General features: G+C 46.0%; 1 protein-coding gene across 1 annotated transcript in view; it reads right to left on the bottom strand.

Annotated features, from left to right (window-relative positions):
• LOC124549284 overlaps positions 1 to 21795 on the bottom strand; it is a 476650-nt gene that overhangs the window by 182660 nt on the left and 272195 nt on the right. The window lies entirely within an intron of this gene.

Here is a 21795-nt window from a genome sequence, read left to right as displayed (position 1 = left end):
TGTCAAGAAATATACTCAAGAGATGATGCCGGGCAGGAGCCCGCAGTATAGTCCAGGTATAGTGAAAGTGACCTGGATTATAAGATTCAGATAAGGTGGCAGTTGACCATCCACCTCAAGATCTTTCCCACGCAGTTAATGAGAGCGACATCACTATAACTACGCGAGCGTTGGTGGTCTTTCCCGTGTTTCCAAAGTGGAATTGAAATTTCCTCCCGCCAGGAGTCAGGAAAGTGACCTGACGCCAAAATGAGGTTCAACAGCACAAAGAGGATTTCCTTGTTGGGCCCTTTGAGGTATGAAGGACCCCACTGTGATCAGATGACGTGTCACGAACTGCAGATAAGGAAGAACCCAGTCCCCACAAGAGAAGAGCAGGTGCATTCTTCGTCAGTGGCGGAACTGAAGTACCAGATATCTCTCTCAGTAATCACTTTTTAGCGTCGGAAAGTTGAATCCTGACTGGCAGTGACAGTGACTGTGGTAATAGGGGCCGCAATAGTTTGGTCAATGTCTCACGGGTTGGTCTTAGGGACTTCCATTCCCCATTACAGCAGCCACTGGGCAATTCTCTCATCTCCCAGAAATCCTCCTGGTGATCTACCAGCCAACTGCACTTTTAAAGGAACGATTTATAGTGACCAGGAACTGTTGTCACGATCTCCTTTTTCTCTCTCTAATAATTAGACATTTCGCCCTTGCCACCCTAAAGACGCGAGGTTCTCTGCGTTTGGCCACTGCTTGAACCTACGCAGAGCCACCTCCTTGATCCTTATTGCAGGACGACATTCTCCTTAGATTGCCTGCTAACGACTGCCGCCTTTTCAGCTAGCCTGAAATTTGTGGAATGGATGCTTCAGAGGCGCCGTACATCATTTGAGTAACATGATTCATCAATTCCTGGAAACTGTCTTCGCGGTCAAACAGATCAAGTTGGCAGTAAAGCGTCTGGTCTACCCTACTAAGCACCCATCGTGGTTGTTTTCTTTCGGACACACTATCCCGCAGGTGAACCCAGCTAGGGAAGTGATCAGTTGAGTGCACGTTATCAACCACTTACTACCGAGCGGTGTGTGGAAGGCCCAGAGTGCGTAAAAAGATATAGACAGCAGTAAAAGACCCTGTTGCAGTGCTGATTCGCGTGCTCTACCCCTGTTCAAAAAACACGCACTTGAGGACATGAGAACGCTCTCAATTGCTCTATCTTTGGGGCAGGTGGTTACAGACCGCAAGCACATGGTATACATTAAAATTACCGCAGATGACGAATAGGTGTGTGTGTGGGGGGGGGGGGGGGGGCAGCTGAGTCAAGAGGTCACGGAGAGTCTTCGAGTCTGGCACCTCATATGGGGGCACGCAGATTGAACATATTTTCAACCGATGATGCACATGCACCGATACAGAGACTGCTTTCCGGCTCTTTGTGAGGGAAAGAAACGAGGAGTGGCAAGCCTTTGTTTACGAAAACTGCCACTCCTCCTTAAGCTCTCTGCTCCCTAAGGTTATCTTTATTTTGGAGAATACAGCAACGTCGCTCCAGGACGGTAGGGAATTTAAACTGTATCTCCTGTAGACAGAGACACAGTGGTCTACCCTGAGCTAATAGAAGTAATTCCTGAAACCATTCAGGCTCAACTGAAGTACGAAAGGTACCTTAACGGTGAGGTTTTTGTCTGTCCTCTGTCATTCCTCCGTAGTTCTTGCGTGGTTGGGAGATTGCATCGAGGGGTAGGTTACTTGAGGGACTTGCCAGTTCCCTTAGGCAGACATCAACGTCCACACAATCGATGGTATGGTTGTCGCGTGATCCATCAGATAGGCCAAGGTCGCATGGTCTGATGGCTTCAGACTAGATCTGCGAAGGCAGGACATTCCTTGGTCCGTACTCGATGGGCACATGAGTGAAGCAATACATTGAATATCTGGTTCGTAGACAGCGGAGCCGCATCTTTCACACGTTGCCTGACCGTTACAACACGTGGTGAAGTTACCGAAGCGCTGCCACTTTAGGCAAAGCGTTTGATTAGGTACTCAGAGCCTAACTTTTAGTTAGTTAACAGATAACTTCGATAAACTGAAAGCCAGGAGAAAAGTTGCTGAGTTCTGGAACTCACCACCAACAATTTTCACTAAATTTTGTACTTTAGTGATACGTTGGCTTTCCCATTTCTGTTAAAGTTCATTGATACCTGAGTCCGTAATGTTCCTGTAGGTCACACCTACTTTAAAATAATTTAGTCCAGCGGGCAGCACACTGTTGGTAGCCTGTTCTCCAAGCAGACTGGCGTTTAACAACTTGTTTGCTTGGGTAGCTTTCAGTGCCTGGATCAGGACTGTACCATTGCAAAGCCCCCTGACAGACTTAAATTGTCCTGCAAGCTGTATCTTTGTAGAAAGGTGACAATTTTTTAAGTGAATTTTCGATGCATTTAACAACAAACAAATTATCTTCCAAGGGATGTGTCCTACACTATTACTGCTTGCACTGAAATTCGCAGAAGTCTCAGGTGGACTACTGACACTGCATCTCTTTAGGATTTGGATGTTAATAACGCCCAACAGACCATCCACACTGCCGGGAGTAGAAGTAAGTGATTTAGGCTGCATGGAAATCCCACTAGCAGCTAGAAAAGTAAGCGTCCACCCAGACAGAGCCCCGCTTGCGTGGGTAAGCCTTATACAACTGAGATGCGGCAGGTTCTCCTTAGATTGCCTGCTAACGACTGTTCCATGTCAACAGCCAGACGTCTAATCAGCGCGCAACAGACCTTCAGATTGAGGGTTTTTGTAGAGGTTTTTACTATCCTCGCGGTCCTGGCGGTTAAGCAAAGATCCCCGTTCCCTGTGGCATACAACATTCCACTGTCGCGCCGCCTGTCGGTCGATAAACGGCGTGCCCAGAGCTTACGGTTACAGAGGACTGCTCATGAACCCAGGTTGGCCAAACCTGTACCGAGCATTCGAATGCTAAGCTGCCTCAGGTATTCGTCATTTAGAACGACCCGTGGGCATGTGTGGCTTTATCTAAAATACCATGGACGCTTTACGCTTTGAGCTACCCCCGCACCCCCTCCTCCTCACCCCACCCCTCCCATCCACAACCACCCGTAGTTTACAACACACGAACATATACGACAATATATGAATCAAATTTTAATCCAATAACGATAACAGAGTTCCCAGTATGGTTGCTCATGGAAGGTGAGAAAATTATCATGTAAATGTGCGTTTAGTTCCAGCGCAAAAGTTCATTTTACATGTAAGTTGGGTTAAGGATATCGCACTGGCGCCAAAGTTCACCAAAATTCTTTCCGAGCCGCAGGGGACTTGTCAGGTGATTGCAAGATCGTCACACATCATTTTACCCACCTTTCTACGCTTATTTTGACGCCTCTGCAATGGAAGTCAGAACGGCGACAACCAGTGTTGAAATCACGTAGTTTTTCTTGTGAGTGGCCGAGTAAAATATTTCTGACATTTCGCCGCTCAGAAGCGGCATGAAAAGGTTTTAGGGGGTGATATGAAGAGCGTTAATGGAACCATCCATTCCCGTGGGGCGTTGATTCCCACATATTCTCCGTTCGAATGTGTGATGAGCAAGTGGACGATGTACTTGCCTAGCTTTGACACTACTGACACCTCCGGACTTTCAACACATCTCTAAGGACATTGTGGGGCTGCATCTCCACTGATCGTGGTCGTATCCCCATTGAAGTACAGCGCGAACTAAATTTTTGCTCTCGTGCACTGTTTGGAACCATTATGCACCGTTCAGAACCATTCGACGAAACTAGACCATGATCACAACCAGCAGTTCTCCTATCTCGCGCCCTCCTGTGGCGTGAATAAAACGTAAAAGGGTACCTACAGGACTTCCCAGTTCAACAACATTTTCAGTGGCGCCCCACTCATCTTCAACGAGAATTTTAAAAATGTATCTGTATAGAGACAGCCAGTAACACACGTTAGACGCCCACAGGGAGCCAATCCCTTTACAGTCCTCCGATTCCAGATGCCTGCCAGCAGGCGCCTAAGACTACTTCGCAGGTTGTCTCTGAAGATACATTTTTAAAATTCTCCATAAATGTGTTGCTGAACTGTAGAATCTTAGAAGGGCTTTTCCCCGTTTTATTCACTCATATGTCAAAGCATTCCCCTGTGATCGCGCCACATGAACGGAGAGTCGAATATGCATAAACAACCTTTGCTGCTTCCTATCACCATCAAATTTCGTCGAATGGCTTTGAACGGTCCCTAGTGGTTCCAACCTGGACACGAGAGCAAAACTTTCGGTCGCCCTGTACTCCGAAAGGTGCAATTTTATTCAGTGGAGAGGCAGACCCACGACTTGCGTGGAGAAGGGTTGAAACGTCGGGGGAGTCAGCAGAGTCAGAGGTTATCAAGAACGTCGTCCTGTAGCTTATCTCACGGCGAACTGTCATTTTAGAACGTGACATGTGTGGGAATCAACGCCTCAAAGAAAGGAATGGTTTCACTGCGGTCTTTTCGTGTCGATTCTGAGTGGTGGGGTGTCAGAAATGTTTTACTAGACCACCTGTATGAAAACTGCGTGGTTTCAAAGCCGTTCTTCCTTCCATCGCAAATGTGTCAAAAAAAGGGATGAAATACAGGCGAGAGCGGGTTTGACATGTCCATGATGGCGTTGGGCAGAATTGTGGTGAAATTTGATGCCATTGTGATATCATTAACCCAACTTACACATCAAAAATGGTTCAAATGGCTCTGAGCACTATGGGACTCAACTGCTGAGGTCATTAGTCCCCTAGAACTTAGAACTAGTTAAACCTAACTAACCTAAGGACATCACAAACATCCATGCCATGAATATGGGATGACTGATGAGGACAACACAAACACCCAGTCCCTGAGCGAATAAAATATCCGACCCGGCTGGGAATCGAACACGGGGCTCTGTGATACGAAGGCAGCGACGCTAAACATTGTTTTCTCCACTTTGTTCGTCATTGTCCTAGTCATCTGGTCTGGTCGGACGTCACATGATACCCCTTCCAGCACATTGTTGAATACTTCACTCAGCCAACCATCCTCTGAGCGAACACTCTGAGTTACCGTGCCGGTTCCACTAGACCACGAGCTGCAGACACCAAGTACGGAGATTAGTCTGGTAAACTAAACTGAAGAGGCATAATTCGAAACCCTTGTTAAACTGACGTAAATACCTTTTGTTTCAGAACACAGTTTTTTTAAAAAGTGATCTCGCCGAAATTTCGCACACTTTGAACTCTTTTTTACAATAGTACAGTAGGTTCAGCTGGAGAACTCAAAGCGATGTATTATGCATTTGGCCATGCGATAATGAGACAAAAAATAAATTGATTGGAGAACATTACTTCGATCATGTGCAACGAAGCTGCCATGAGCACCATAAGTGCACCGCCTATGAGTGTAGACTACTACACTACTGACCATTAAAATTGCTACACCGAGAAGAAATGCAGATGATAAACGGGTATTCATTGGATAAATATATTATACTTCAACTGACATGTGATTACATTTTCACGCAATTTGAGTGCTTAGATCCTGAGAAATCAGTACCCAGAACAACCACCTCTAGCCGTAATAACGGCCTTGATACGCCTGGGCATTGAGTCAAACAGCTTGGATGGCGTGTACAGGTACAGCTGCCCATGCAGCTTCAACAGCATACCACAGTTAATCAAGTGTAGTGACTGGCGTGTTGTGACGAGCCAGTTGCCCGGCCACCATTGACCACACGTTTTCAGTTGGTGAGAGATCTGTAGAATGTGCTGGCCAGGGCAGCAGTCGAACATTTTCTGCATCCAGAAAGGCCCGTACAGGACCTGCAACATGCGATCGTACATTATCCTACTGAAATGTAGGGTTTTGCAGGGATCGAATGAAGCGTAGAGCCACGGGTCGTAACACATCTGAAATGTAGTGTCCACTGTTCAAAGGGCCGTCAATGCGAGCAAGAGGTGACCGAGACGTGTAACCAATGGCACCCCATACCATCACGCCGGGTGATACGCCAGTATGGCGATGACGAATACACGCTTCCAATGCGCGTTCACCGCGATGACGCCAAACACGGATGAGACCATCATGATGCTGTAAACAGAACCTGGATTCATCCGAAAAAATGGCGTTTTACCATTCGTGCACCCAGGTTCGTCGTTGAGTACACCATCGCAGGCGGCCCTGTCTGTGATGCAGCGTCAAGGGTAACCGCAGCCATGGTCTCCGAGCTGATAGTCCACGTTGCTGCAAACGTCGTCGAACTATTCGTGCAGATGGTGGTTGTCGTGCAAACGTCCCCATCTGTTGACTCAGGGATCGAGACGTGGCTGCACGATCCGTTACAGCCACGCGGATAAGATGCCTGTCATCTCGACTGCTAGTGATACGAGGCTGTTGGGATGCAGCACGATGTTAGGTATTACCCTCCTGAACCCACCGATTCCATATTCTGCTAACAGGCAGTGGATCTCGACCAATGGGAGCAGCAATGTCGCGATACGGTAAACCACAATCGCGATAGGCTACAATCCGACATTTATCAAAGTCGGAAACGTGAAGGTACGCATTTCTCCTCCTTACACGAGGGATCACAACGACGTTTCACTAGGCAACGCCGGTCAACTGCTGTTTGTGTATGAGAAATCGGTTTGAAACTTTCCTCATGTGAGCACGTTGTAGGTGTCGCCACCGGCGCCGACCTTGTGTGAATGCTCTGAAAAGCTAATTGTATATCACAGCATCTTCTTCCTGTCAGTTAAATTTCGCGTCTGTAGCACGTCATCTTCGTGGTGTAGCAATTTTAATGGCCAGTAGTGTATTTGTCACATTATAACAAATGGTTAGTTTTTCAGAACATTGAAATGATTTTGTTCATTAACCTAACTTTTTAGGGCAAGTCAGTGATAGCGACACAATTTCCACTACGCCCACGAGGAAATAAATACGACGGAGAACTGTGTAGAGTACTATGACAAAGAATATTCTGGAAGTTTTGTTTTCAAAGTGCAAAATTGCCTCAATGAATTTGCGCCTCTATGCTAACTTGGACACGTGACTAGCCAAGCTCTTTGTTTCGCAAGTTGTCATCAAGGTCATCCGATCTCACCTGTTGTGATATTTTTGTTTGAGCTTTATGTAACGTGCGCTGCATGTACTGCGCCTCTCCCAACCTCCTGCCAGCCGTGAAACACAGTATTAGCTGACTACACGTTCCTCGTGTAGGAGAACTTAGTTATTTTTCACGTATCTCACGAGACACATGGTTATGTATAGTTTCATTCCCGTCCAATAAAGTTCTCTGAGCACGTGAGTGTATTAATAGTATATTTGGTCTTGTGTAAAAAGTTTATACCAATATTGACTATGTAAAGTTGTTTCATTCCGATTCTCTGGGCGGGAGCAGCAGTATTCAAAGCTGTGATACGACACTGTAAAAGTGAGGTGCTAAACATGGATCCTTATTAATGCTGATCATCGAAAATTGACGAAGACTGTCACACAGCATCGTGGAGCAAACGGCCACCTTAGAATATAGTCACCATCTTTAATATCCTTTATTTTCAAACACAGTTTGGACATAGTTCAAAAATGGAATATTCGAGGCTGTCTGACAATCTCTGATCCTATTATCAAACGTTAACATGACGCAAACAATGCATCATTGATCAGCCGTGGCTCAGTATTCTCTATATTCGTGGCAAAAGTAATGTTTATATTTAAGGGACGCCGAATGAAGTAGCCCTTCTAGACGGAAAGTCACCGCTTAAGATGATTTTTAGTTGTCCTAGTACATACTCTGATACATGTTTCTGATCATTAACAACGAGATCCTCCTCTCTGATTTCTTTCTGATAACTCTGTTTCTGCTCTGAGAAACAGCTATAAATATCAGTAGTCCAACATGGACATGATGAAGTATTCATTGTGCGTTCTATAACACTGTGATAGATGTGTTCTTCATTTACCATTACTAATGTATGAGCCCAAATGTAAATTTTACAAGTTGCACACATCAGTTCAGCGACAAATAGCAGCAGACAGGCTACAGGAAAACAATGGTGTACAACCTATTATCCACACTCAGACACTTGAATATTTTAATGAAATTCCTTGTCTTGAGATTAAGTCCTTATACTTTCGACAGCATGCAACATTTTGCCACGTATTAAAACTGTTTGCTAGACGCCTAGAAATGCTTTTAAAGGATCTCTCGTCCAAGTGAGTGTCTCAACCATGTTTTGTAGAGAGTACCAAACCTTCACACTTGGCCATTCTCCGTTTATTTCAAACTATGCAGTGGCTCTCCCGCTATTCAGCCGAACTCCCTTGATTTTCATTTCAGTGAGAACCGAAGTCAAACTCTTCGCTGTACGCTTTCGGTGCTAGTAGTACAGCACCGCTGAAGAGCCTCTCTACACTTCGGATGCATCGGAGAGAAGCCAATGGGCAGTTAAAACTTTGAAATAGCTGCTAAGAGATGTCTTGGTGGCTCGACTACCACAACCGTATTTGCAACAGACGGCTGTCCAGCTTCAAATGATCGTTAAAATGGTTCAAATGGCTCTAATCACCATGGAACTCAACATCTGAGGCCATCAGTCCCCTAGACTTATAACTACTTAAACCTAACTAAGAACTACTTAAACCTAACTAACCTAAGGACATCACACACATCCATGCCCGAGGCAGGATTCGAACCTGGATCGTAGCAGCAGTGCGGTTCCGGATTGAAGCGCCTAGAACCGCTCGGCCAGAGCGGCCGGCTCAAATGATCGTCTCTAAATTAACAGTGTTAAACTATTTGGCAACAGTTGGTATACTAAATACAAATTTTATTCGCATTCACCAAAAATTACATTTCAGATTACCTGTTTCGATTATTAAACAAGCATCTTCGGATTTAGAAAAGACGGAAATGAAAATACGTAGTTTTAAGCTACATAAATTTTAAATGAATTAACTTCATTGCCTTGTTGGCGAATAATTATGAAGAAGGAACAATAAGAATGAAAGAACATGAGAGAAGAGCTCAGGCTGGAAAGGGGGTAATGTCAGGATGCAATCTTTCTCCCCTACAGCCCAATTTGTACATTGATGAAGTAACGACGGAAATAAAAGATAGCTTCCACAGTTGGATTAAAACTGACGATAAAAGGAATTCATTGATATGATTCCTTGATGACATTGCTATCCTCAGTGAATGTGAGTTTTGTGGCGGTGTTCGTAGCGACAAACAATTCGCTGTAGAAACGGCTTACGAAGTCACCGCCACACTTTTAATAGCGGGCCGACCGGTCCGCTGGAACAGTGAACAGAAAGATGAAAACCCAAACACTCTGATTAAATAAAAGTCGGTACTTATCTTTATTAATGAAGATACAGAAACACAGTAGTGAACTCCGTGTCTACAGAGATCTGTCTAGTTCGAGTCGGAGCGGCTAGGTCAGCGTCGGCTGACGACAAACAACTCTGCTGCGATGAACACACGACTGACTAGCAAGTACACAATTCGGTGGCGAGTGTACAACTGAGCGGCGAATACAGAACTGTCCTAGCGCTCGCGACTCCAGCGCTTAAGAAGCCAGAAGCCAGCGGTGGCGCGCGCAGACTTGCGGCGATTTGCTGTCTCGCTGGCGCTGCTTATGCGGACGGCGTCCGGACTTTGATGCTGCAAACCTTTTGGCAGCGGGCTCGGGTGGCATTACTGGCTAGGATATAACAGTGAGGAATACCTACAGGACCTGAAAGATATTGATAAGATTCGGTGAAGTAAAACAGGAAGAATTACAAGCCCTGTTGAACAGAATGAGCATTGTAGTGAGCACAGAATGTGTTCTAAGGCTAAACCGAAGCAAGACGAAAGTAATGAAGAGTAGCAGATACATGATTTATTCTCCCAGAATGACAATATCTTTTCAAATTTTTTCTTTCATTTCCGTTACTGCTTCCTAAATGGTGATACTCAATTCGTAGGACTAGGCTTCAAGCCTGTCTCACTCTCTCCTCAATTACTTCCCACCCTTCGTGCCCTTCGGCTGTTATAATTGTAGTCTCGATTCCATGCATGCTATACAAGGGGTATTCAATAAGTAATGCGATATATTTTCTTCGGCCAGTTTCGGATGAAAAATTGATAATGACGATGTTTGGTTTGGGGGCGCTCAACTGCGCGGTCATCAGCGTTCGTACATATTCCCAATCTGTACACAGTCCCATTTAGTCACTTACATGAGTGATGGTGGAATGATGAGGACAACACAAACACCAACTCCCCGGGCAGAGAAAACCACCAACCTGGCAGGAAATCGAACCCGGGACCCGTGATCCAGAGGTAGCAACGCTAGCGACTAGACCACGAGCTGCGGACTTGAAAAATTGTGGGACATCGTGGATATTCAGACTCCTGCCCCTATAGTTTCACGACGTTCCGACAGCAAACAATAGTGTTTTGAAGCCAAAAGAGTGGGGAATAACAGAAAGTATTGGAATCCTGAATAAAACCAACTTGCTATCAAAAAAAAAAGTGTTGCATTACTTATGGAACGCCCATCGTACATTACCTGACACTGCCTGTATTGTACACTTGCCATAGTTTCGAAGAGAGTATAGTATACTAATATTTGAGATGTATTCGCAGTTGAGAATATGGACTACTATCAGCTGTATAACGGAATGACGACAGTGAAAATTTGTGCCGGACCAGAAATCGAACCCAGATTTCTCGCTTGTCGAGAGCAGCCGCATTACCATTTGGCTATCCGATCAGGACTCGCGGCCAGACACAACCTTCCATATGTCGTCAACCATTTGTCTACAACCTGTATGTGCAAGCATGTTCGAAGGAACTTTGCAACGTAATTCAGAATAATAAAGGTACTGCAACATCTTATTTATTCGCCGACATAGGAGAAGCGACTTCCAAGTAAGATATCTCCCCTGTACGGGAATATGTATAAAGGATGTACGAGTACAGGTTGTGGAGACGTGGTTGACGACGTACGATAGTTCGACTCTGGCCGTCAGTCACGCAGAGACAGCCAAATGCTAAGAAGACAGCTCGCGATAAGGAGGAAATCTGGGTTCGCGTCTCGGCCCTGCACAAATTGTCGCTATCGTCATTTAGTTAAGCAGTTTACGGTAGTCTATATTCGCAACTGCAAAAACATTTCATGTATTTCATGACGGCTGCAGTCGCCGCATTGTATGCAGGTATCCACGTCCGAAGGAAATTTGCTTCGTAATTCTGAATAACATGGGTACTGCAGTATCGTATTCTGATATTGTCCGCCTTAAGGACCTGCGGTACTGGTTGTTAAGATAATAGTTATAAATATTTTAGCGTATAACCACTAACATTAGGAACACAATTGTCAGCAACGCGTTTCAGGAGTCAGTTCCCATCATCTGGCTGTCTAAGTTAATACTACATAAATATGCACTTCAAATGCACATAATGTCAAAAAATAAAAACGAATAAAATTATTTAGACATGAAGCCTTCGTATTATTTTAAAAATGGTACCACCAGACTCTCTGCTTATCCCTGTTATCGTCCATCCACCAAGGCGTTCCTTCTGTAAAGCAGGTAACTCCGGTCACATCAGAATCCTTTCCTCGCGTCTCTACTTCACAAATATGTGTACAGCTGTGCCAGACTACACTGAGCCAGCAGCCGTTCAGTAACACTCCAAAGATATTACAAATAACATGGATACGCCATACCAATGGCTATCTGTGAAAAATCTTTCACATTAATCGTATTAACGCCAACGTTAAAGAAATATAATGAAATAGAACATTGAAGAAGGCATTACCGTTATCAACACTTTGTATACGACGTGCACTATCGAACTAAACCTGGTGAAGTATTATTCCAAGTTCCTCAAGCAGGTCGAGTTCCTTTCCTTTCTTAACTACATGCATCACCTATAAATCCTCTTAACCTTTTAGGAGCTAACCCACTTATAAGTTTGGCAAGCACCGATCTGCAGTAGCTGCCCAGTCTGAAGGCATCTGTATGCTCGATGTACCTTGTCAAAAATTTCCTGTCTGTTTGTTCTAGAAATCAAAAACTCAAACTCGGTTCTAATAGGACTCTGAAGGTCCAACGGCACTGACCGACCGCCGTGCTTCCTCAGCTGATAGGCGTCACTGGGTGCAGATATGGAAGGGCGCGCTGTCAGCGCACTCTTCTACCGACCGTTGCCAGCTTTCGTGGCCTGAGCCGCTAATTCTCAAGTAGCTCCTCAGTTGGCCACACAGCGGCCAACTGCATCCCGCTTGCCAACAGCGCTCGTAGATGCAGAACACGAACAACACTACTATGCCTCATGCCAGATTCCCTTCGATTTGACGCGAACTAACACAAGTATCTCGACCACAGTGCATGAGTACTAATTTCCGTTCCCTCGTTAGTAACTTTCCTTTTCCGGATGTGATTCCGACGCGTTAAAGATCCAGATTTTCTTAATATATCATACACATATTTAAATGTACGACGTGTAGGGTGAGTACGTTGAGGATATCTTTCAGCGTATAATTCTCTAGATCTCACTGTATTTCGTTGGCATTCTCCGTAAATGAGAAACATTTCGACTTGTTCTTCGAAGGAACACATCATTCACATTCGCTTGTTTTGACGATACTAGTCTTACGTTCTTATTAGTCTTGTATTGCGAAACCGTCGAATGGTGTTCAGATGTCAATGGCATGTTAGATGGATACGCCATATTTGGCGAATATTTACTACTTTCATGATGTATGAGAGAGCATTGTCAGAGCATGTGCATCGATAAGTGCCGATGTGATAAGAAATACCACTCAATCCATGATAAGAAGATTGCAGCACTGCATTGATACCAATGACCATCACTTCATGCCACTTTTGTGACCTTCGTTGACCTTCAAAGACCTTACTGTTACACATCAGTGGATTTGTCTCGATAGCCGCTATCAGTAAATAAGTACCAAACTATAGCATCCCATTTAAAAAAACAAAGTTGACCTTCATATCTCTGAAGCGACCCCATACAGCAACAAAAAACCAACGTCATTATATATATATATATATATATATATATATATATATATATATATATATATATATATATATATATGTGTGTGTGTGTGTGTGTGTGTGTGTGTGTGTATGTACAAATTTAATAACTGAACAAGGTGTTTGACAAAAATAAACGTTTGTATAAAAACAAGATAGATTGTCAGTTGCATGAGTTAAAATATTGACAGTTGATTCCATGATTAATTAAAATGTTTACATACATGAATGGAAAATGAGCTTCGTACAGAAAGACATAAAAACAGATAGATAGCTGCATAAAGTAAAATGGAAAGGCCGATGTGTCAGTTATTAAAAGACATACATGGATGAGTGAAAGGATGAGCGGAAATAGACTTCCAGGGAGAAGGGTATAAGGGGAATGTAGCATTTAAAGGTAGTGTGTGGGAGGGGGTTTGTAAGTGGATGTTTGGAGAAAGGATGGGGTAAGAGTGGAGAAGGATGTGGTTCCGAGTCAAGGATTGTAAGATAAGGGAACCCTGACGACGGGGGTGGAGGGTGATAGGAATCTCCTAGATCTGATAGAGTGGGCAAATATCAGGACAGATTTCATGGTCAGGTAAGGGAAGGCAATTAAAATTTCATTGGGAGAAGGCGTGGAGTGTATGGAGGTGATGCGTCGGGGAATATGGTGGTAGAGCGTAGCAGTGTACCAGGATCAGTGAGCAGTGGGGAAGCTAGGAAATGTGTAGCATCAAGTTTACAGGTAACATAGGATATTCGGAGGTGTTGAAGACGGAAAAGTTGGCGGGTGGGGTGTGGGTAAGTGGATCCAAAAGGCTAGGCAGAGTGCAGGGCGTTTGGGGATCTGTAGGGTGTGATAAAAAGAGGGAGGAGCCACAGGAGGAGCCACATCGACACAGCACATGATGGGTTTTATAGGTGTAAAGGTTTGTGGAAGGGTGCAATCCCCATGTTCAGCCAGTTAATAGATTTAGTAGTTTAAGCCTACTGTGGGTTTCCTGTTGAATAATTAGCAGATGAGGCTTCCACGTTAGTCGACATCACGTGTTAGTCCAAGCTATTTTAATGTGTTAGTTAACTGGACATTAGCAGACGTGACTTCCATGTTAGTAGGCATCAAGTGTTAGCCCAAGGTATTTCAATGTGTTAGTTAACTGGACAGGATATGTAAATGGTTAGGTAAGAATCATGAGGATGGAGGCTGTGGGTGGTTCGGCCTATAATTATTGTCTGCGTTTTGGTAGGGTTGATTTTGAGGAGCCACTGATTGAACCAGGAGGTGAACTGGAGGGATCGTTGGGATTTCTGGAGGGTAGGATAGAGGGCGAGGAAGGTAATCTCACCAGTATTGGAGGAAATGAACGGGACGAGAGGCTTCAGCATGTCGGCATTGTGGGAGGACAGAAAAAATGGCTCTGAGCACTATGGGACTTAACATCTGAAGTCATCAGTCCCCTAGAAATTAGAACTACTTAAACCTAACTAACCTAAGGACATCACACACATCCATGCCCGAGGCAGGATTCGAACCTGCGACCGTAGCGGTCGCGTGGTTCCAGACTGAAGCGCCTAGAACCGCTCGGCCATCAGCGGCCGGCGGGAGGACAGAACCTTGGAGCACACCTACAATGGGATGGAAGATGTTGTTGATGGCGATATAAGATGAAGAGAAAGGAGGCGATGAGGTGGACATAATTTGGGGGAAGTCTGGAGCTTAAAGAGGAGCGTGGAATGCAGTACATGGTCATAAGCTTTCCCCAGATCTAGGGAGATAAAAATGGCGGATTTGCGGTTGTTGATTTGGTGGGATAGAAGATGGTATAGGTACAGAATTTGGTCCCACCGCCTCAAGCTAAGATAACATAAATGGCTTGTGTCTCACCTGACACAAACCATTTTTTCTAAATGCTTGACTATCTGGAGCTCCCATTCCTGTCACATCCAGCCAAGCCCTGCGCATACGATAGGCATTCAATACGTACTGCAGCACTTTCTTTCGGCCAGTTTCGGTTGAAAAAATTCAGAATTTGCCGTGAGACATCTTGAAATATTTCCGTTTCAGCTCTTATAGTTCCACGAAGTTTCGGCAGGTGACGACTCTACACATAGCCTTCAAAATGGCGCCTGCGTGGAGGTGCGTTCCAACCAGAGAGCTGTCGTTCTTTCGGTGGCAAACCAGAGCATCACCGATATTCATAGGCGCTTGCAGAACGTCTACGGAAACCTAGCAGTGGACGAAAGCGCGGTGAGTCATCACCGCAACAAGTATGTGCAAACTTGTCCAATCTCCCACATGCCGGCCGGCCACAGGCATATATGACTCCTCCAATAAAGGAACTTGCGCACATTCATATTCGAAGTGATAGATAGATCACAATCAGACACCTCTCTGTACAACTGGATGTCTCTATTGGTAGCGCTGAGACACTCGACCACCAATTTTGGTTCTCAAATGAGTGTATGCTCTGGTTCCTGCCAGCTTAAGCAGAAGACCGTAAAGAGCAACGAAGGTCCATCTATGCGGTTTGCGCGTTACAGAGCTGATCGCGACATTTTTTTGTTTAACATCGTCATAAGCGTTGAAACACAGCATCGTCACATGAAACCGGAAACAGAACGGCAATCCATGGAGCGTTGCCACACCACCTCTCCTCTGTAGACGTCCGTAGTCGCACCGTCAGCCGGTAGTGTCACGGTGAGGGTCCTCTGGGACTCTCAAGGGAGTATTCTGTTTGATGCCCTGCCACATGGTGCAACGATCAACTCTGAAGTGTACTGTGCTATCCCCAGGAAACTGAAGAAACAACTTCAAAGTGTGTGTGTCTCGACAGAAATGCAAATGAACTTCTCTTTTTCGATGACAACGGAAAGTCTCATCCAAGTCTGCACACCCGAGGGAAGGATCTCACAAAACTTAATTCGACTGTTCTTTCACATCCACCCTACAGCCTGGATTTCGCTGCTTCCGCCTTCCCTGTGTTTGGCACAATGAAGAATGCAATCTGATGGAAGCAGTACATGTCCCACGCGACGGTTGTTGATGCAGCAAGACGTTGGCTGCGACGTCGACCAGTACAGTGGTACCGTGCGGGCATATCGGTCCTCCCAATAAGTGGCATAAGGCTGTCGCTTTTAACGGCGAATACGTTGAAAAATTGGGTTTTGTAGCCAAAAGAGTAGAGAATAATACGATGTTTGGAATTTTGAATAAAAGCTACCAGCTTTCAGAAAATAACAGTTGCATTGTTTATTGAAGGACCCTCGTGCCGTATATCTGAAGGTTATCAGTGATGACGAGTAGGCGCGACCCCCTAGTCATTTCACTCTGCGCCCGTTTCGCGCACAGCACTGCTTTAAGTGGTGAGACGCTGCTACCTAGAGGACGCCGGCCGTCCGTGAAACGCGGCGAGCGTGGTAGGCCACGGCAGGGCCCTTGTGCGCCTCTGGAAGCCGATTAGGCGGACCGCAGCCGCCGCCGCCGCTGCCTGCGCCGTCACGTGACGGATCACGCGCCCTCCATTAACGGCCCGCAAAGCACACACCCCCTACCTCCTCCTCCCTGCAGATATTCGAGGCGGGGCGAGGTGCGGGCGGCGCTGCACTCTTACTCCACTATCGTCCACCGACTACCGTCAGCCGCTCCCTGTACCCAGACTCCCTTAGCTCTCATAGAAAGTCAGTGTAACAGATATCACATTTTCCAACTGTTTTGAGGCCTTGTCAAACCAAGGCACACTGTTCGGCTTAGATTAATTCTACGCTACTGGCCATTAAAACTGATACACCAAGAAGAAATGCAGATGATAAACGGGTATTCATTGGACAAATATATTATCCTAGAACTGACATGTGATTACATTTTCATGCAATTTGGGTGTATAGATCCTGAGAAATCAGTACCCAGAACGACCACCTCTCGCCGTAGTAACGGCCTTCATACGCCTGGGTATTGACTCACACAGAGCTTCGATGGCGTGTACAGGTACAGATGCCCATGCAGCTTCAACACGATACCACAGTTCATCAAGAGAAGTGACTGGCGTATTGTGACGAGCCAGTTGCTCGGCCACCATTGACCAGACGTTTTCAGTTCGTGAGTGATCTGGAGAATGTGCTGGCCAGGGCAGCAGTCGAACATTTTCTGTATCCAGAAAGGCCCGTACAGAACCTGCAACATGCGGTCGTGCATTTTCCTGCTGAAATGTAGGGTTTCCCAGGGATCGAATGAAGGGTAGAGCCACGGGTCGTAACACATCTGAAATGTAACGTCCACTGTTCAAAGTGCACTCAATGCAAACAAGAGGTGACCGAGACGTGTAACCAATGGCCCCCGATACCATCACGCCAGGTGATACGCCAGTAGTGTGATGACGAATACATGCTTCCAATGTGCGTTCACCGCGATGTCGCCAAACACGGATGTGACCATCATGATGCTGTAAACAGAACCTGGATTCATCCGAAAAAATGACGTTTTGCCATTCGTGCACCATGTTCGTCGTTGAGTACACCATCGCAGGCGCTCCTGTCTAAGATGCAGCGTCAAGGGTAACCGCAGCCATAGTCTCTCAGCTGATAGTCCATGCTGCTGCAAACGTCGTCGAACTGTTAGTGCAGATGGTTGTCTTGCAGACGTCCCCATCTGTTCACTCAGGGATCGAGACGTGGCTGTACGATCCTTTTCAGCCATGCGAATAAGATGCGTGACATGTTACTTATTTCTCGTCTACATTACAGCAAGATTAGAGCGTACATTATAGTACGAGGAGGCGTTCAATAAATAATGCAACAGCCAGCCTTGTGGCCGAGCGGTTCTAGGCGCTTCAGTCCGGAACCGCGGTGCTGCTACGGTCTCAGGTTCGAATCCTGCTTCGGGTATGGATGTGTGTGATGTACTTAGGTTAGTTAGGTTTAAGTAGTTCTAAGTGTACCCGTGGAGGCCAATCAGCTGATATAGTGCCTGCACACGCTGTACATGGTACGGAAATAACTGGTTCTCCCGTAGAACTCCCCATACAGTCACGTGGTCAACGTTGCCTTGTACAGCAGCAACTTCTCTGACGCTAACATTAGGGTTATCGTCAACTGCACGAAGAATTGCCTCGTCCATTGTAGGTGTCCTCGTCGTTCTAGGTCTTCCCCAGACGCGAGTCATAGGCTGGAATGTTCCGTGCTCCCTAAGACGCCGATCAATTGCTTCGAACGTCTTCCTGTAGGGACACCTTCGTTCTGGAAATCTGTCTCGATACAAACGTACCGCGCCACGGCTATTGCCCCGTGCTAATCCATACATCAAATGGGCATCTGCCAACTCCGCATTTGTAAACATTGCACTGACTGACCACGTTCGTGATGAACACTAAGCTGTTGATGCTACGTACTGATGTGCTTGATGCTAGTACTGTAGAGCAATGAGTCGCATGTCAACAGAAGCATCGAAGTCAACATTACCTTCCTTCAATTGGGCCAACTGGCGGTGAATCGAAGAAGTACAGTACATACTGACGAAACTAAAATGAGCTCTAACATGGAAATTAAGCGTTTCCGGACACATGTCCACGTAACATCTTTTCTTTATTTGTGTGTGAGGTATGTTTCCTGAAAGTTTGGCCGTACCTTTTTGTAATACCATGTATATGTATGTACCAGAAAATAGATGTTAGGTCCCATAGTGCTTAGAGCTATTTGAACCATTTTCGAATGATGCAACTTTTTTTTCGGAAAGGTGGTTGGCATTATTAAGTGTGGTGTCACCGCCAGACACCACACTTGCTAGGTGGTAGCTTTAAATCGGCCGCGGTCCATTGGTACATGTCGGACCCGCGTGTCGCCACTGTGTGATCGCAGACCGAGCGCCACCACAAGGCAGGTCTCGAGATACGGACTAGCACTCGCCCCAGTTGTACGGACGACTTTGCTAGCGACTACACTGACGAAGCCTCGCTCCTTTGCCGAGCAGATAGAATAGCCTTCAGCTAAGTCCATGGCTACGACCTAGCAAGGCGCCATTAGTAACATTGCATGTATCTAAAGAGTCTCGCTTGTATCGCCACAATCTCCAGATGTACAAAAAGGATGGATTAAAGTTAAGTATTCCAGAAGCTACGTACTTTTCTTTATAGCATTCATTACGTATCCTGTTTCAGACCTCACGCACCCTGCTTTGGCTTAGCGCGTGCATTTTCGGCTTCCTCTCATTGTGTCTAGGCTATCTTGTCTAGACACAACATTAAGTATTCCAATACACTATACTATTCTCTACACTTTTGGCTACAAAACCCTGTTTTTAAACGTAATCTCCGTTCGGTGCGACAGTCTTACACAACCTTCCTAGGAGGACCTGCATGGCCACATGGTACTACTCTACTAGTCGGCGTCGGAGAAAACGTCTTGCTATATCAATAACCCCCCCCCCCCCCCCCCCCATTGTCCACGTACTGCTTCCCGCGGAGTGTATCTTTTATTGAGCCAAAGAGATGGAAGTCGGATGGTGTGAGATCCTGGCTGTAGGTTGGATGAGGAAGAATCGCCCAAAGAATTTTTTTGAGCTGCTCTCGGATGTGCAGACTTGACTCAGGCCTTGCATTGTCATGGAGAAGGAGAAGTTCAGTTTCCATTCTTTTTTGGAGATGAACACGATGTAGTCGTTTCTTCAGTTTCCTGACGATAGTACAATATGCTTCAGAGTTGCTCGTCGAACCATGAGAGAGAGTTGTTCAGTTGTACAGCTGCGTCTTCGACTGTGATTCGTCGATCACCTCGAATGAGAGTGTCCGCACGTCATATATTGCATGAGCCACAGCTGTGTATGATTGTGACGGACGCCTCGTCCAACAAGTCATCTTGGTTTTGTTCGCTGCCAGGTCTCCGTAGACATTCTGAAAGCGCCCATGAATATCTGCGATGCTCTGGTTTACCACCAAAAGGAACTCAATGACAGCTCTCTTCTGGGAACGCACTCCCGTTACAGACGGCATTTTGAAGGCTATGTTTAGCGCTGTCATCTATCTGACCATCATGAAATTATAGGGCCTGAAACGGCAATACTCCACGATGTCCCACAGGAAATTCTGAATTTTTTCAATAAAAATGGGCCGAGGAGAGATTGTGTTGCATTACTGAACGCCCCTCGTAGTACTGGATTATAGGCGTTTTGAGGTCATACTGGAGCTAAATTCAGCACACACAGTGCTCATCTCTCACAGCAACAATGACTTTAACCGTCTATAGAGTATAGATACGGGTATATCATTCCATACTATTTCAACTCCATGGCAGAGTTTACCAGTAACAGTGGCTGGCAACTGGTGGTGTGCCAGTCTCACGGCAACGTATGACCAGATGTTTACAATGAGGGAGAGCTCAAGAGCGATGTCGCCAGAGAAACAGTAGAACACCCTCTATGAGGAGCAGTCAAATGAAAACGAGACAGATGGAAAACAGTAAGTAACCCGTTTATTATTTCAAAAGTAATCGTCGCAACAATGAATACGTTTATCCAGCTGTCAGTGCCTCCATGGAAAAATGTTTGCACTACCTACGGAACCACGATTGTACCCAGGCGTGCAGCCCTTAATCTGAAGCAAATCTACTGCCACGAACGTCTTTCTGCGGAGCTCCGAAAATATGGAAATCACTTGCGGAGAGATCGGGACTTTATGGAGGATGTACGAAGGCTTAGCACCGAAATTTCTGCAGCGTAGTCGAAAAAACAGGCCCGCCACCTCCGGTTTTGATGACCTTTTTCCTTGACTGCATGGGTCCACTGTCATTGACTTTCTGGAGCACAATTAACGCACAGCGGTGTGTGGACACGAGACAAAAACTGAAGCCCACCATCAAGTCCAAATTTCCAGGAAGGTTGATGGACGGAATCATTCTGTCGCAGGACGATGCCCGACCACACTGCTGCCAATGTTGTTTCGAATACGGTGCAGAAGTTCCGCTGCCAAGCCCTTACAATTCCTCCATACACTGACGATCGCTCCCCACTCGATTTCCGTATTTTTGGAGCCCTGGAGGAAGACATTCGTGGCGGTTGATTTGCTTGTACGATGAGGTGCACGCCTGGGTACAGTCGTGGTTCCACAGGCAACCAAAAGTTTTTCCATAAATACATTCATTGTCTTTTCTCCCAGAGGAATAAATACATTGACAGTGATGTCGATTACTTTTGAAATAATAAACAGTTTACTTGTATTGTATTATACTGTATGATAACAGGGGGCCTAGAAACGATGGAGAGCCTCCGTCCCCGCCGCAGCCGCAGTGGTCCACAACCCCACGACGACTACCGCAGTCCTCTTCACCCCACCACCGCCCCACACCGAACCACTCTTTCAGGGTTATTGTGCGGTTGTGCCCCCGGTGGACCCCCCAGGGAACGTCTCACACCAGACGAGTGTAACCCCTATGTTTGCCTGGTAGAGTAATTATGGTGTACGCGCGCGTGGAGAACTTGTTTGCGCAGCAATCGCCGACATAGTGTAGCTGAGGCGGAATAAAGGGAACTAGCCTGCATTCGCCGAGTCAGATGGAAAACAGCCTAAACACCATCCACGGACTGGCCGGCTCTCCGGGCCTCGACACAAGTCGGCCGGGTGGATTCGTGACGGGGACCAGACGCTCCTTCCCACTTCGGGAAGCCGTGCGTTAGACCGCACGGCTAACCGGGAGTGCAACAGTTTACTTACTTTTTTCCGTCAGTCTCGTTTTCTTTTGATTGCCCCAAAA

The sequence above is a fragment of the Schistocerca americana genome, chromosome 1, assembly GCF_021461395.2.
Source record: "Schistocerca americana isolate TAMUIC-IGC-003095 chromosome 1, iqSchAmer2.1, whole genome shotgun sequence".
Lineage (NCBI taxonomy): Eukaryota > Metazoa > Arthropoda > Insecta > Orthoptera > Acrididae > Schistocerca > Schistocerca americana.
The sequence above is the reverse complement of the archived record's forward strand: the minus strand, read 5'-3'. Positions and strand labels throughout refer to the sequence as shown.